Here is a 16599-nt window from a genome sequence, read left to right on the forward strand (position 1 = left end):
CATATTGTATACAAAAGAAATTTAGAATTTTTAAGAAAGTATTTCTTATAAATATTTGTCTTTAAATTTGGTCAACCTCATGCACATTTTAATTAGACTGAGTACATAACTTATGAAACCTTCTAAATTATTATAAAAGATATTTATGTCTAAACCTATATTTTATCTGCTGTTTTCTCAACCATAATACCATATGAACTTGGTTCCTTTGACCAACTTTGTAACCACCACAAAAAATGAAATAAGTTAAAGTTACCCTTTTTTTCTTCTTGAATGACTACAGATTTTTGTAGAAGATTATAATCAGGCTTGTATAGTTAACACCCGTTATCATTGAATTTTATCATTTTATCGTTCTTTGAACTGTTTGGCTACTAACCCTGCTTAACAAAATGAGAAACCACTTAGCAAAGACATGACTCAAGCTCAGGTAAACTATTGATATACATAATTCAAGCACAACTCTTTTGCTTATCCTGGTGAGAAATGGTTTTATTTTTTTTCTATTGAATTCTTGTTTTCTTACATAGTTTGCAATGCTCCAGTTTTAGTGCTTACATGTGGGCCATGTACTTTTGTTTTTGGCATTTGAAGGTTGATAAAATGTTTCTTACAATTTTGGCATGATTGTGGATAGCACTTTACTGAATTTCAAATATTCAACTTTAGAACACAAAATATCAACATATACAAATAATACAATGTCCCATAACTATTATAATTTAACAGTCCTTTGAAATAAACTATAAGTGCTTTAAAATATTGTACAAACCATGTTTAAGGTGAATGCAGTGATATCATCTGTGACTCTGTAGACTGAACAATTCAAAAGCTATCACCACAATGAGATGACATTACACACTATGCAGTAAATTTAAACTTTCTGTTTATGTTGTTAATAATGTAGCAATCATTATTTTTGTGAAAGACAGGATATGATTTATATTTCTGTATATCAAAATAACTGGAAGCTGTAAGATTGTCTCAATAATATATTTAGCAGACATTTTTAATTTATATTAAACATAAGGAGCTCAGATAAGGCTTGAGAATGTGTAAATGACCAATTTTGATCAAACCAATGTCATGTGATACATAGAAGGAAAAGTTAAGTGTTTATTTAAATACTTCCTTTTGAAATTGAGAAATTAAATATTCTGTAATATTAAAATTTAACTTATTAACTAATGTTTTGACATAAATTGATGATAATGTTTTTAATTAAATTTTAAATGTAACTATTTAAAACTTCATGATATGTGAAATCCACCTTTACACATTGGCTTAAAAACTGTTATAAATACATTATTATTATATCAAGTATTAAGAGGAGTGTTACAAATACACACATTAAACTAAAAATAGTCATTTTAAATAATGAGTAGGACTGTAACTTTCATGTAACAACTTAGCTATAGTCTATCTCAGTTTGTATTATGTACATCAAGTCTAAATTCAGTGTAAAAACTAAATTCAAGAGTATTAATCATGCCTTGTAGATTGAAGTTAAAATTTAGGCTATATCTTGATGTTTAATTGACATAAAAGGCAATCAAAATAAAACTTATCACTTTAATATTATTGTTATTTTGTATCATGTCGGTCAACTTGTACATTTCACAGCCCTTTACAGTGTTATGTGTTCAAAATTTAGATAATTTATGGTATTATCAATGGATATAAAAAATATGATGTCAAAACACAGTTAATAAATGAAATATGAACAATATACAAGTTTTAAGTTTTTATTCTCATAAAGAAATATTTATAAAATAAAGAAATATTACTTTTAGTATCTACTTTTATTTTGTGTATCACAGTTCTTTTGTTATTTGTAATAACCACCAAAGAACTTTGAATTTTAATAGAATTGATTGTAGCATATCTACTTCTCTCAAATCAGAAACAGAATACATCTGAACTTTCTAACGTTCTACAGAGAAATTGTGAAGGTAGTAAATGAATAGGAAGAGCGGTTTTATCATGACTTAAGATTTCTGCCTGTATATAAAGTAGTTGGGACAGTTTTTCATGTATTTCTGATAAAGTTCAATTAATCTTTCTTATTTTTCACAGGATATTTTCACTCATTTACAGCTATCATAGTAGTTATCACATCATCCTGAATATTTAAAATACATTGATTTCAATATTAAAGAAAGAGACCCAGTAGGAATCTTGTGTGTTTATTAATGAACACAAGCTGACAATTGTCTTGTTTAATTGTATATTGCAGGTAGTTGTATCTGTTGTGAGAATATATTATTATCTTGTAATGTTTTACATTTATTATTTACCCTTGAAACATGTTACTGGAGTGATTATATTAAACATTTGTAAACACATGAATATTTCAAATTTTGTTAAAAGTTATAGATCCAAACTCTGAGAAATTGTTATTCAGGACAGAGACAGATTCAAGATATTGTAAGGTTACAACTAGATCTTTACTGGCACTGATAATAAATCTGTAGTATCTCATTTGAGTTATGATAAGTGGTTTGAAATACTTTGTCCTTATTTCTGTTAATATCAAGGTGATTTATATGAAAATAACAGTTAATGATAAACATTTAAAATTTATATTTACAAAAAAAATGATAAACTCTACACTTCATGTCTTCAGTTATTAATACCTTCACTTATACAGACGTAGCACTTGTATTTTTGCTCATCTTGAACATCAACAAAATAAAAAATCATCTAACAAGTAATCTAACTTCAAAACTATGAAAAAACTGATTCTGTAACAATGTTATAAAAACTGCAGGTTTCACAAACAATATTAACTAATGAAAAACAAAATATCAAAGTGTAGACAAATTGTTAGTGCTTTAAAAAAACCAAGCCTTGAAAATTTACTGTTTCAATGTTTAATTAAAGTTCATGTTCTATCTGTTTATAAATAGTTAGTTACAAGGGTAAATACTTATTCTTCACATGTACAACATGTGAAGCTTTACCATGTATTTGTTCATTAAATCACATTATTTTCATAATATTAAGAAATAGAGAAGTGTGAAGGTGATGAAAACCTTCAGTACAAATCTTCTACTCATGTAAAACTTTTCTTTATTATTACTGATCTGTATAAGTTCAACATTTTTGCTTTCCACTATCCTCCATACTCTCACTTATGTTTATGTGTTTAACATGGTTGAGCTGTGCTGTATCATGTAAATAATCATGCAACAACCTTCCACTGATAGGAATGTGACACCCACTTATGTAGGTAACACTTCCTGAATTATAGTCTGACTTCTCATTAATTTGTCACTCAAGTGTTTTGACTTATTTCTTGTCATGCTTTGAGTTTTTAAATTTTGCTTAACTTTGTTCACAGTTTTGAACTTAAGTGTTTGGTATTTAACTTGCAACTTTCAAAGTCTAAAAACAGTTATGTGAGAGTTGAATTTACTTCATGAAATTCTTTGTTTACCAAGATTTTTCATCTTGAATTATATATTCATTTCATATTCAGTTATGAACTTACACTTTATTGTTATGACTTCTTCAACTGGTACTGGTACCAGTTTTTTGCATCCACAGGTGACCTTTATTGAAAGAAGAACATTTGGTACTCAGTTACAGTGAAATAAAGTTATTCCTGCAGTGTGGGGGTTCTCCTGACTATCAGTCTTTCTTCCTTAATCTAGGAATGTTAGATAAGAGAATGAAGACATTACAGGCTTGTTACGTTTTGTACTTTCTTTTTTATATGACACACATCCTTTTCCTGAATAATGTGTGTCCTCTCCCATGCATCTAATCTTACACACCCACAGTTTGGTCTGCCATTGAGATTCAAATTCTGTAGATTCTTCACAGTTGGGTTCTTTAATCCAAGTTTGGTTTCAGACATAGATATTTCATATGCAGAGTATTTCCATCTTTGTTTATCTTTAATCACCCACCTACGTTACTTCACATTTTCATTTTGTCTGATGCTATCTGTCGTTCTTCTGAGTGGTTTTTTAAATACTGTGGGCTCGATGAAGTCGTTTGAAGACACGTTAGCACAGTGGAGAATTACTTTTGGCTTTGGTATACAAAGGAAGGTGTTATTTTATTTACACTTAGAAGTTAAGCTGTCATTATATTTGTGTTTGTTTAGATTGTGAAATAGATATTTTAAAACGTTATCGTTTAATTTCGAAAACTTTAAAAGACAGAAACGCAGGTGCTTGTGGTGTAGTGGTTATCACATCCGCCTCACACGCGGATGGGCCCAAGTTTTGATCCCTGGCAGGCACAGTTTTATTTCTTAAACCATTCGTATTCTTTGAATTCTGTTCGACAAAACGTGGAACGATATTTTCTTCATTATATCAGTGTCAGAGCGTGAGACGGCAGTGAGATATTACAGGATTTACCTAGTTTCCCCCAACACTTGTAACCATTTTCATAAATTTGATGTGCTGAAACGGCCTTCGTGTAATCATGTCACATTCGACGAAGAATCTGACCAGAAGTTTACGACTCCTCTTCGATAGAATGGTTTTATGATTGTTGTTTTTTAACGCGTGAATAGTTTGAAACGTCGATTCACGCGATCTTATTTTAAATAACGTACTTACCTGGTTGTACAGGAAATATTTAGAGATCACGACTCCGTCAGGGTGTGTTGAAAACAACTATTTATTCTGTGAAAACTAATCACACTAGATGTTTCGTTCTTTAACATATTGTTTTAACTTCCGGTCAGAACTATTGGATGGCTATGTGTGCTATCATCTCAAACATACCAGTGACGGAAAAGAGGAAAGGCAGTTCTTCAACATCATTCACCACAACATATTTGATGTACTTTATTTTTACTGAACGGTGGAATTGCCTATCACATCCTAACTTCTCCTACGTTTGATAATGCTCGCTATTTGATTTGAATTTGAAATACATGACCCATAGACAGAGACTCAAATGTCCTATACACTATGTCTTGTCAGTCTAACGGAGAAAAGAAGCGACCGCCTATAGACAGCATTGTTTTCTTGAAAACTCCATTTTCTGTTTTTTCCCCATTTGATTCATTTCTTTATTTTTATAGAATTTCTTCACTTAGTAAACATGTTTTGCGATGCTTAATGTCTTCTTGTTATGATCGAATCTCCTGTTTTACGTACCTTTTTAAAAATTGTATTTATTTCACAGATTAGATAGGTAAGAAGAAATTACGATGCCATGACTACAGAATATTTATTATTCTGAAGTGTTTCCTGCTTCTAGGTGCACTTGGTTCATGTAAACGGTTTTTTTAAACAAGATTTATTTGTTTTGGTTGTGACATTTTCAACGAGAAGAACAATATGTAACTTTAGTTTTGCTTCTCCAGTCTATAGGACGTACAGGACAGGGATGGGGATCTCTTTGAAACTCGATCAAATGAAAGCCTTTGATTGGGTGAACCATGACTATTTATTTCAACTTCTGGTGCGAGTGGGTTTTCACTCGACTTTTGTTAATTGTGTTAAACTATGTTATACTGATATTTCTAGCTTTATAAGTTTAATGGCTTTCTCACTGATAGGTTCTCCTTATCTCAGGGTATTCGTTATGGCTTTTTGTTCTCAGTGTTGAACCGTTGAGAAATATGTTGGTTTATCATGTTCAGATTATCGGTATTGGGGGTGATGGGTTCCTCAACACACCGTCCTTGTTTATAAACATGTTAACGACACTACATTGACTTTACAAGATTCCGATTCCTTGCCATACGTTTTGGATGTTTGTAGTATTTTTGGTCTGGCTTCGGATGGTAGGATTAAGTGGACAAAGAGTCAGTGTCTCTGGGTTGGGAGCTTGGCCTCTTCTGATGAGTATGTCCTAGGAGAGTTGAAAATCTCCCAGGATCCTATTCGGATTTTGGGTATTGTTTTTCCTTCTCAATTCGATGTTATGCTGCAGGATACGTAGCAGGGAGTTTTGCACAAAGTATCTGGTATCTTGGTGTCCTGGCGATATTGTTCCCTGTCGCTTAGGGGTAAATTTATCGTGGTGATACCTTGGTGACGTCAGTTTTGTGGTATCCATTGCAAATCCTCCTATTGCCACAGCAGTTTGAGGCTCGGTTTCGTCAATGTGTATTAGATTTGGTGTGGCGGGATGGTATTCAAAAGGTTGCTTATTGGATCTTGACCAAGAATTTCTCTGGTGGGGGTATCAGTTTGGTAGATATTCACGTTCGTAAACTTGCTTTTCGCTTGAAATTGCTGCAGAGATGTTTGGATAGTTCTGGTCCGTCGCGTTTGTGACAACTTCTTTTGGGGTTTTTCTCTTGCTATGGTGAACTAATATTGGGATTTCGGGTTCTTCAATGCCAGATTTTACCGAGGTATGTGAAGGTCTTACTAATGTTTATTCAGGAAATGTTTCGTGCATGGAAGGTACTATTTGGGGATAAAGGGCTTGACCCTGTTCCTCTTTCATCACATGTTTTCGACGAATCATTGTTTCTTAATCCTGTTCTTGTTGATGCTCGGTCCCACACGTTTTATTTTCCTGAGTTTATTAAAGCAGGATTGGTCCTTGTGCGACACTTATTGTACGAGGTTCTCCCAGGATTTCTCCCTGTGGAGGCGGTGGTTGAAATGTGTAATTATGTCGATATTTCGTTGAATGTCAATACCATTGTTTCACATCTCACTTCCTTGACGGATGCATTGCCTGAAGATTGGCTGGCGCTCACGTCTAGTCAGCCAGCTCCACTGTCCTCGTCACAGCGTGAAATAGACTTATACTTTATGGACTCTTCTGATCAACGGGTCCATTTCAGGGGATAAACTCTGAAGCAGTTGTTTTGTTATTTGAATTCTTCACTTGCTCATTATGTCTCTGCTCCATCCTTTTGAGGGAATATTGTTCCTCCAGACGATTGGACACTTATTCGCAAATCTACCTTTTCATCATTTATGGTTTTTGATGTCTGTACCGTGGATTATTTGTTATGGTTGCGAGCGGTGAATACTAATGTTAAGTTGGTTCATATGGACAGGCATCCCACAGGGTTTTGCACCTTTTGTTCACTAACGCGGGAACCCATTGACCATCTGTTTTTCATGTGTCCTTCTGTCCAGCCCTTGAGGTCCTACGTGTATGCTTTACTGGAATTTTATTTTGGATACCCTATCTCCAACTGGGTTTGGAGTAGATGCTAGTTAGTTGGATCTCATCCTCTCCTACCTGGCCGGTGTTTGAATATTATTCGCTTATTAACTAGTTTTGCATGGCTTGTTATTCAATATGCTCGGTCTGTTCAGTTAGCACGCAATCGCAAGCTTCATTTAATTTCGTTCTATAAAGTGCGTTTACGCAAACATATTCATTTACATAATTATCGATGTGTGTTACATCACTCATTAAGTGTCTTTTATTCTTTGTATCACTATAACCGTAGGTTGGTTTCAATGGGGGTACACGGTATCTGTTATGTGATTTGTTATGATAAAATGTGTTCTTTCTTACAATTGAGTTTTCTTTTTTATCACAAGTGCAAGTTCCGTTGTTTTCTTTGTTCTATTAATGTTTTCTGGTGTATTTTGATTGGATACTTACCGCTAACTATTACTTCTTTTATATTTTCTAACACATTTTATACCTTTTATTGTAATTTTTAGCAAGTTGATATCTTGCAATGTTTTCTTTCGATATGCTAATTATTAAACTTGTGTTTTATTTCATGTACATTTGTTTATATCCGTCTCTTTGAGGTGGGATGAATTAAGAAAAAAAAAACATCCGACTAATCAGTGATGTCGAGACAACCCACTTGTCGAGAAATATATATGTAAAAACGGCTCGTTTGGGTTGAGAAAACATTTTACGTAGAAGAGCGAACAACGTTTCGACTTTCTTCGGTCATCGTCAGGTTTTTACATGTATAACATCCACTAGCACGCGGAAAGCCCCAGGTTCGATCCATGGCAGGCACATTCCTATTTTTTAAATCATTTGTTTTCTTTTAATTCAGTTGGTAAGAGCGTGGAACGAGATTCTGTTCATAATATCAGTGTCAAAGCGTGAGATGTCACACGATTTACCGAGTTTCCCCTATATTTGTAACCACCTTCAGAAATTCGTGTGACTGTAGTTTAATAAACCAAAAAAGGTTCATTAGCATTTAATACAATGCCTACACTACCTCGATATTTTATGTGCTCTAAAGATATTCGCGTGATTATGGTACGTTTGACGAAGTACCTGATATGTAGTTTTTATTCGTGTTTCGATAGAGAGGTTTTCTGAGCTATTTGTTTTTAAATGCGTGAATAGGTTCAATCGTCGTTACACGGACCTTGTTTGAGGTCAGGATAATGTCCTCACCTGGTTGTTTAGGAAATGTATAGAGATCACGACCTCGTCAGTGTTCATTGAGAATAACCAGTCATGCTGTATCAACTAATCACATGAGATAAATATAGGATGTATCTTTCTTTCACCTGTACGTGTTTCTTTGAAATTGCTTTCAGAACTACTAGTTTGCAAGATGCGTTATCATCTCCAACTTAAAAGTGATGGATATGAACAAAGGCAACTATTCAACATCAATCACCACTAACAATTTGATCATATTTATTTTTACCTGACGGTGGAATGGCCAATCATATCATAACTCTCCCCACGTCTGAAAAGCCTTATATTTTCGTTTATTTGAACTGGAAATAAACGACCGACAGATAGCGAATAAAATGACCTTACAAACAGGATATGAAAGTCTAACGTGGTAAAGAAGCGACCGCCTCTAAACAACATTTTCTTAAAGATTCTTTTTTGTGTTTATCTTTTGTTGTGATTTCTTAACTTTTATAAAATTTCTTCAGTTAGTAAAGTTGGTTTGTGATGCTTCATGACTTGTTGTCATGATCGAATCTTCTGAATCACGTACAAAAAAGCTAAGCATACAAAAATAAATAAACTCATTTAACAGAATGTCCGAAGAACCTGCACATCACGTGACATCAAAGAGGTAATAAACAGTTACGAGCACAAGATGCAAGTTATGTAAAAATCAAGTTTTCAAATTAATTATAAATTATTATTTTTTCTTATTACATTTTATTTCTTTATTTTACATTTTAATTTAAAAATAGTAATTACGAAACGCTAACTTATAAATTATTTATTTCGCTTCATTATTTAGAGATTTAAATAATTTAATATATAGACAATAAATTATCAATAAGTTCCAATATTGCGTGTATTTTGAAATAAGATGAATTGAGACTGCTTCCTTTATGCCAGTGGTTCCCACCAGGGGTGCGATATAGCGTTCCATGGGTTGTGAGATGACATTTGTTTTGGCCACCTTCACCTGTATTCGTAAATAAATAATTACTGGGAGGGGTGCGAGAACATATTACATTTTTTTAGGGGTGCGGGGCATAAAACCATTGCTTTATGTCATGAAAGAGGTCAATGTAACATTCAGGATTTTTTTGTTAAATACTATTATAAATATGATAATTTTTATTCAGAAAAATTCATGTAAGAAACACTTATGGTTTAAAGGATATATTATGTAACAAAATGTTTGTAGTTAGAAATAAAGCCTTTTTTTAGTAGGGAAAAAGCTAAAATCCACTCTAAAAAGGAAAAATTTTGACTACGTTCGATATATTAGACTGCTTCCGTATGAATTAATTGCAAGTTCATGACCGTCATAGGCCCAGCATGGCCAGGTGGTTAAGATGCTTTACTCGTAATCTGAGGGTCGCGGGTTCAAATCCCCATTGCACCAAACATGATCGCCCTTTCAGCCGTGGGAGTGTTATAAAATGGCGGACAATCCCACAATTCGTTGGTAAAAGAGTAGCCCAAAAATTGGCGGTAGGGAGTGACGACGAGCTGCCTCCCTCTAGTCTTACATTACTAAATTAGGGACGGCTAGCACAGATTGCCCTCATGCAGCTGTGCGCGCAATTGAAAAAAGAAACAAACTGACGTTATACTTAGCTGATACTTAAAAAATAAATGTTCTTTTAACATATATTGTAGAAATATGGCTTCCATTTCTTCTATGGACTATACTCCTTTGTTGTTAACTTGAAATGTTTATTTAAGGGCATGAATTGGTCCTGTGGTAGAACGAGATATTTAGAACCAGGCAAGACAAACTATAATATAGGTAATTGTTTTTGTTTTTTTTATTTTCGCGCAAAGTTACTCGAGGGCTCTCTGCGCTAGCCGTCCCTAATTTAGCAGTGTAAGACTAGAGAAAACAGCTGGTCATCACCACCCACCGCCAACTCTTGGGCTACTCTTTTACCAACGAATAGTGGGATTGACCGCCACATTATAACGCCCCCACGGCTGAAATGGCGAGCATGTTTTGGTGCGACCGGAATTCGAACCCGCGACCCTCGGATTACGAGTCGAACGCCTTAACACGCTTGGCCATGCCGGGCCTCAATATACGTAATGCCACAGAATTTGATTTCAACATAAATTGTAGGTACGTTTTAGAAGTAACAGTAGATGATAAGAGTTAAGGTTTAGCAGAGTGGCTGACATTTCTCTGATCAGTGTGTTGGTGTTTTGTTACAACAAAGCCCTATAGGGCTATCTACTGAGTCCACCGAGAGAAATCAAACCCCTTATTTTAGCGTTGTAACTCCGTAGACTTACCTCTGTACCAGTTGGAGACTCTCTGATCATTCGTTCAACTTCGGGACAACAATAAATATATTTAATAGCTATGGTATGCGGTATGTCCTTTGTAATTTGAATTTCAGTTAAGATAAAACTTAAAGTATTATAAACGCTTTAAACACTTATATTATGTCCGAATATGTCACATATAAATAATAAAACACGAACTACTTATGTTTTAAAGTTTGTTTGTTTGTTTGTTTGGGAATTTCGCACAAAGCTACTCTATCTGTGCTAGCCGTCTAATTTAGCTGTAAGACTAGAGGGAAGGCAGCTAGTCATCACCACCCACCGCCAACTCTTGGGCTACTCTTTACCAACGAATAGTGGGATTGACCGTCACATTATACACCCCCACGGCTGGGAGGGCGAGCATGTTTTAAAGATCCAGATCTCTTCTCTTTAAAGTCATTTGAAAGTAAGGACAGTGAATAATTCGTTGTTTGTTTTTTCACAAACAATAAAAGCCTCTTTAAAGCTGTGAAAAATAATTATGTTATCTTAGAAAGTTAAAGAATAGAACAGTATAGTAAAACCCTGTTCGTGAAAGACCTAATTTATATCTATAAATAAAGAACTGTTACAAGACACCATTGATACTTATGTTGATAAAGTGAAGCAATATTTTCGTATTTAAACGTAGTTTTAACCCTTATGTTTAACGAATAAAGAGAAGAATACAATTGTTATGGAATGTTTGTGTCATACGTTTGTATTACAGAACAATGGGTGTTTGAACATAGTTTTCACAAGTTTTATCTTATAAGACTAGAGGGAAAGTAGCTAGTGAACAGTACCGACCATCACTCTTGATCTGCTCTGATCTTACACTGCTAAATTAGGTACGGCTAGCGAAGACAGCCCTCGTGTAGTTTTGCGCGAAATTCAAAACAAACCAAACAATCAGAATTTGAGACCTGAGAAAGGCAGTGATTTTGAAAAGTTAAGTTCGATACAGAAATATAAGAAAACTTCGTAAATTTAAATGTTTGCTTATTCAAGTCAGATAGTCTACTCTTTAAAGAAACTGAGCCAAAGAATTAATAGAGATAAGCCGCTATTCATAGAAGAAATCTATGTCGTTGGTTAGTCTACCATCCTGGAAAGTAGGTAATGTCTACCCCATTATTAGAGAAGGGAAGTGGTTTTGTGTGCCAAAGAAATGGACAAACAACTTGTTGTGCCACAGCGAAATCAGTTTAATTTCAACAAATCAGATCTTATACAAAAATATATGGTATATATTCTACATGTCGAGGTGTCAGTACTAAATGGTGTGGCTCACTGACTCTCTAATAACGCATGAATGTCTGAGCTCGAATTTCACTCTCAGCTATATTTAGTTTGACAACTGCTATCAAAGAAGAAGTAGTACTGGTCCTAATAAGGTTATTGAACGAATTAAACCAAGGTTGATAATTACATGTGGTTTACTGAGATGCTTAAATAACCTGTTCTTCAAGAAAAAAACGCGAACGAAGCGCCACCGTTAGTTTAAAGTTTTTGAATTACGCACAGATCGACTTGAAGACTGAACGAAAGTGTTTTTGTTTATTTTATAAATTACTGAGACAGTAAAATTTATAGTTTGAATATAAACAGGAAGATGGACACATAACTACTGAGGGATTACTGAAGAGAATGAAATCTCTGCATAGTTGAGTTTAATATTACTATTTTAAATGGTGAGTAAACAACCTCTATCTGTCAGTCACACTTGGCCATGTCCGACTTTTCATTTGTAGAGATTTAGTTTGTTTACAGCTTTGCACAAAGCCACACAAGAGCTATCTCCGCTAGCCGTTCCTTATTTAGCAGTGTAAGACTAGAGGGCAAGCAGTTAATCATCATCACTAAGAGCCAATTCTTAGGCTGTCCTTTAACCAACGAATAATGGGATTGACCTAACTTTATAACGCCTCCACTGTTGAAAAGACGAGCATTTTTGGTGTGACCGAGATACGAACATGTATTTGAAGAGGAAACCGAAGAAATGAATACCGTCAAACAACAGGATGAGTTTAGAAGTAAATTGTAACTCTAAAGCAATTACCATCGCTCATGAAGAATTTTTTTTACCCTAACGTTAATTATCTATCAAGTTGCACAGAGGTAAACTAAAGGAAAACAATTTAGCAATGGTAAGTAGAGAGATGATGAATTCTGGCTGTGTTATAGAACACAACAATTGATTGGCTTGCGTGGCAGAATCTCTGTCTTGCCAACCTGATATGGTCTCAAGGGCATCTGCAACTGCATGGGTTAATTTAGAAAGACAATGACTGAGTCATGCTTCTCAACCCACCGGGTGGGGCAGAGACCTTTCAAACTTTTTTTTTCGATTCAATTGCTTTATTCTCCACCGAAAGAGCCAAAACCTGCTTTCGTTTGGGTGTATTGAGAAAGTTTTCAATGCTAGAAATTACTCCCATGCAATTTCGCACAGGAACTTCTTTACAAGCATCAGAAATTGCCAAGTTTAGGGAATGGGCACTGCAGTGTACATAGGGAACAAGTGGGAATTTATCAGTTATGTGTCTTTGGACACCATTGAATTTCCCACTCATAGAGGCAACACCGTCGTATACTTGTCCTCTCAGGTAAGCCATGTCAAAACCATATTTTGTCAGATTGGTTACGATAACATCAGCCAAGTTTCTGCCTGTCACATCATAAACAGGTAAATATTGCAAAAAATCTTCTCTCATTGCAATAGAGTTGTCATCTAACACACAGCGAAAACTGTTCAATGCCTGAAGTATCTGTTGTTTCATCAGCTAATATTGAGAAATACTTTACTGCATTAACCCTGTTGATCAAAGCATCAAGAACAGGCATTGATGATTTCATCTTGAATTTGAGGACTCAGATACGTAGCATTCCTCTTTGTACTCTTAAGCCGAAAAATTGCTCGAAAATTCCCATCATTATTGATGGGCTCCTCATCAGTTTCACCAACAAACATTGGACCAGAATGATATTTTCCCCTTAAAGCTAAACCCTGTCTCCCACACAGCAATACAGTATCAAAAATAAGCATTAAATATTGCCGGTTCTCTTCAATTTCTTGTTTGTAATTTGCATCAAGCTGCAAGTGCACAGATAAACTTGTATTTGCGACCTGTAGAAAATTGTTAGTTTTTTCTTTGCTATCTTGGTGGTACTGTTTCAATTCATGTGCTTTGGATTCTTCAACAGCCTTTTTCCAATGGAAATTTCACTAGTTGTCCCAATTTCTGGTTTTACAACACCAGCACCATCAGGAGCAAAAAGACAGCAGTACTTGCAGAAAGCACCCTTTGCATGTTGACTGTAGAGCAGCCATCTCCACTGTGAAAGCCAACGATGCTGAAAACGCAGCTTTCTTGGACCACACTGGGGGAAAACATAATCACTCCCTGACTTCCAGGTATTCTCAAAGAGGCATTTTTTGGTTTCAGCGTTTATCTAAAAGAGACAGAAAGACATAGTTCTAATTAAGTTATTTCACACATAAGATAGTTTGTAATGAGAGTTCAATAACCTCGAAGAGAAAGACTTAGAGCTGTACTTCACAGAGCAGGCCTAACATCCTGTGGCTGTAGGCCTACAATCACTAGCAGCAATGAATATTCAGTCTAAGACTCATAAGAGTATTTGCACAATTGTTAATACAAAATTAATATAATGAAGAGTCGACTTACCTGTTTACCAATGCTGATATCATCAGAAATGTAATTTCCAATGTCCCAGACTGGACCTGAGGTGGTAGTGGCAGCACTGGTAGAAGGCCACGGTGATGCCTCTGACAATTCAGTTAACAATACTGATTCAACCTGATTGGCTGCAGCACATTGATCAGGTTCAGCCTCACAAAGGGGTTTAAAGAACCCATGCAGTGTCTTTTGCTTTTTCAGGCTTGACATAGTGAATAACTGTTTATCGCAACTTCTGTTTGTCAACGTCACATTCACAGGCCACCCACTGTTTATTTGTGAAGTTAACTTTCGAAATCCAGAGAATCTCAACATACACTGTCCTTGATATTTGAATACAGGTTATAGACACTATTCATATATTTTGCACTCTCCTGGGTGACTCGATATTTTACATGTTGATGAGAGGACTGTAGGCCTACTTTGCTGGGCCTGATAGCTTTAAGTTATATATCATATATATACGCCTATATATTTATTTATGATTAAAAAAATAAGACAAACACCTCAGTGTGCCATTCTCAAATTTGGCAAAAAGGTGGTCTCAGAATGCATAATTCAGGCTTTTCTTTTATGTTTTTATTAAAAATTTTCTTGGGAGGCATGCTCCCTGATCCGCTAGCATGGCTTCGCGCATGCAGCACTTGCATCAAGCACTCAAACTAACCCCCTCCCAGTGACCATTTCTGGATACACCCCTGCGTGATATTATATTAAGCAATTAGCATAAATAATGGTGCGCGATACGACCGTACGAGTACATTATGGTACTGATAGAAATTGTTGAACTAGTTTCCATGGTGTTACTATAAAAATAGTTATTAACATTCTTTAAAAGAGGAAAAACTGCCACCATGTATTTTAAAGAATCTGGTTGATTTTGTAAAATATAGTCCTGCTGCGAATAATAGGGTAGTGATTCTGAAGTTGTTAAATGTAACTTTTTTACATGCTGCAGTGTATGTTGATAAAAAGTCATGATATCAAATGAAAAACATTTTAGCTATTAAAAAAGTGCAGCCACAAATATAATTTGTGGTATTTGTAAATATAAATAGGTAACTAACCATCACCATTCACTGCCAACTCTTGGGCTATTCTTTTACCAACGAATAGTGGGATTGACCGTTACATTATAACGCTCTCACAGCTGAAAGGGCGAGCATGTTTGGTGTGGCGCGGATTCGAACCCACGACCCTTGAATGACGTGATAAAAATATTACAGCAAATATTCATTTACTACTTAGCTCGGCCGCATGCTTCTCTTTAACCATCCTAATGCCACAAAGTTCAACATTTAGTCCATTTATGACCTTTAAGGGGTCTCTGATCTGGCTACTTGGCTCATTTCTTGCATAAAATAATGCTCGTGTGAAAATACTAAATATATTTTTATGCCTCTTCAAATTAATACAAATTTTAAAAGAAAAATATTTTAAATGTTAATACATACGGAAGGAGCAATGTGAAACAACATTTCCTTAAATTAGTCCAATCACCTTCCACTGGTGCTCTATGTAGAATATGTGTTGCATCCAAAACTGGATAGATAAAGGTGAGGTTTCAATAATAAAAATGTTGATTTTGTTTATCAACAGTGTAAAATCAAGTTGTTTATATACATCCACTTTTAATTTATTTTAGCATTTAAGCCCAGTGACAAAAACTACATGTAATTCTGTAATCCATTCAGTTTTTGTTGTGTAAATATAAGCATTGAACCTGCGTGGCTGAAGATTTAACCTTCCATAAACTGAGTAATAAGTGATACTGAATAAAGCTGTATAATGTGAAAAGTATATTATAGTTGGTTGAAATATATTAACTATAGACATTTAGTGAACACCAATTTTGTTTCAAAATTTAAAACGCTTTTTCTAAGGTTTTTGGATTTAAAATCAAAGTACAAATTTTGTTTTATTAATTCTTATCTTGTTTTAAATTACAAATTCTACAACAATTCTAGAATGTCCTTTTTGTAGCATTTTTTTAGGTAATAGGTTGAGAACTATATTAAAATTATGTGAATGAATATTGTGGATCGCACATGCGAGACATAAAAGCTCTGAAAATGAAAAGAATGGTAACTAGTTTGAGTCAGGATGGAAGCTACCAACTAGTGGGCTACCAGGATGGAACTGTTTGCTTGTTCAGTTGTAAAGGCAAAAAGTTAGTGTGGTTTATTTTGTTATGATTACTAAATTTGAGGTTAGAAAGCACTAGAAAAACTCAAGTATTTTTTTTTAGTAGAATAACTAC

At 34.7% G+C, this 16599-nt stretch overlaps 1 long non-coding RNA gene and 1 other non-coding gene across 5 annotated transcripts in view; one reads left to right on the forward strand and one right to left on the reverse strand.

Annotated features, from left to right (window-relative positions):
* The window catches only part of LOC143239736 (uncharacterized), a 570827-nt gene that overhangs the window by 257133 nt on the left and 297095 nt on the right, over positions 1–16599 (reverse strand). The gene's annotated exons all lie outside the window — the stretch shown is intronic.
* Positions 4181–4254, forward strand: TRNAV-CAC (transfer RNA valine (anticodon CAC)). Its single transcript has one exon. It is a non-coding gene; the product is annotated as a tRNA-Val (tRNA).

This window comes from Tachypleus tridentatus, chromosome 13, assembly GCF_004210375.1.
Source record: "Tachypleus tridentatus isolate NWPU-2018 chromosome 13, ASM421037v1, whole genome shotgun sequence".
NCBI classification, from domain to species: domain Eukaryota; kingdom Metazoa; phylum Arthropoda; class Merostomata; order Xiphosura; family Limulidae; genus Tachypleus; species Tachypleus tridentatus.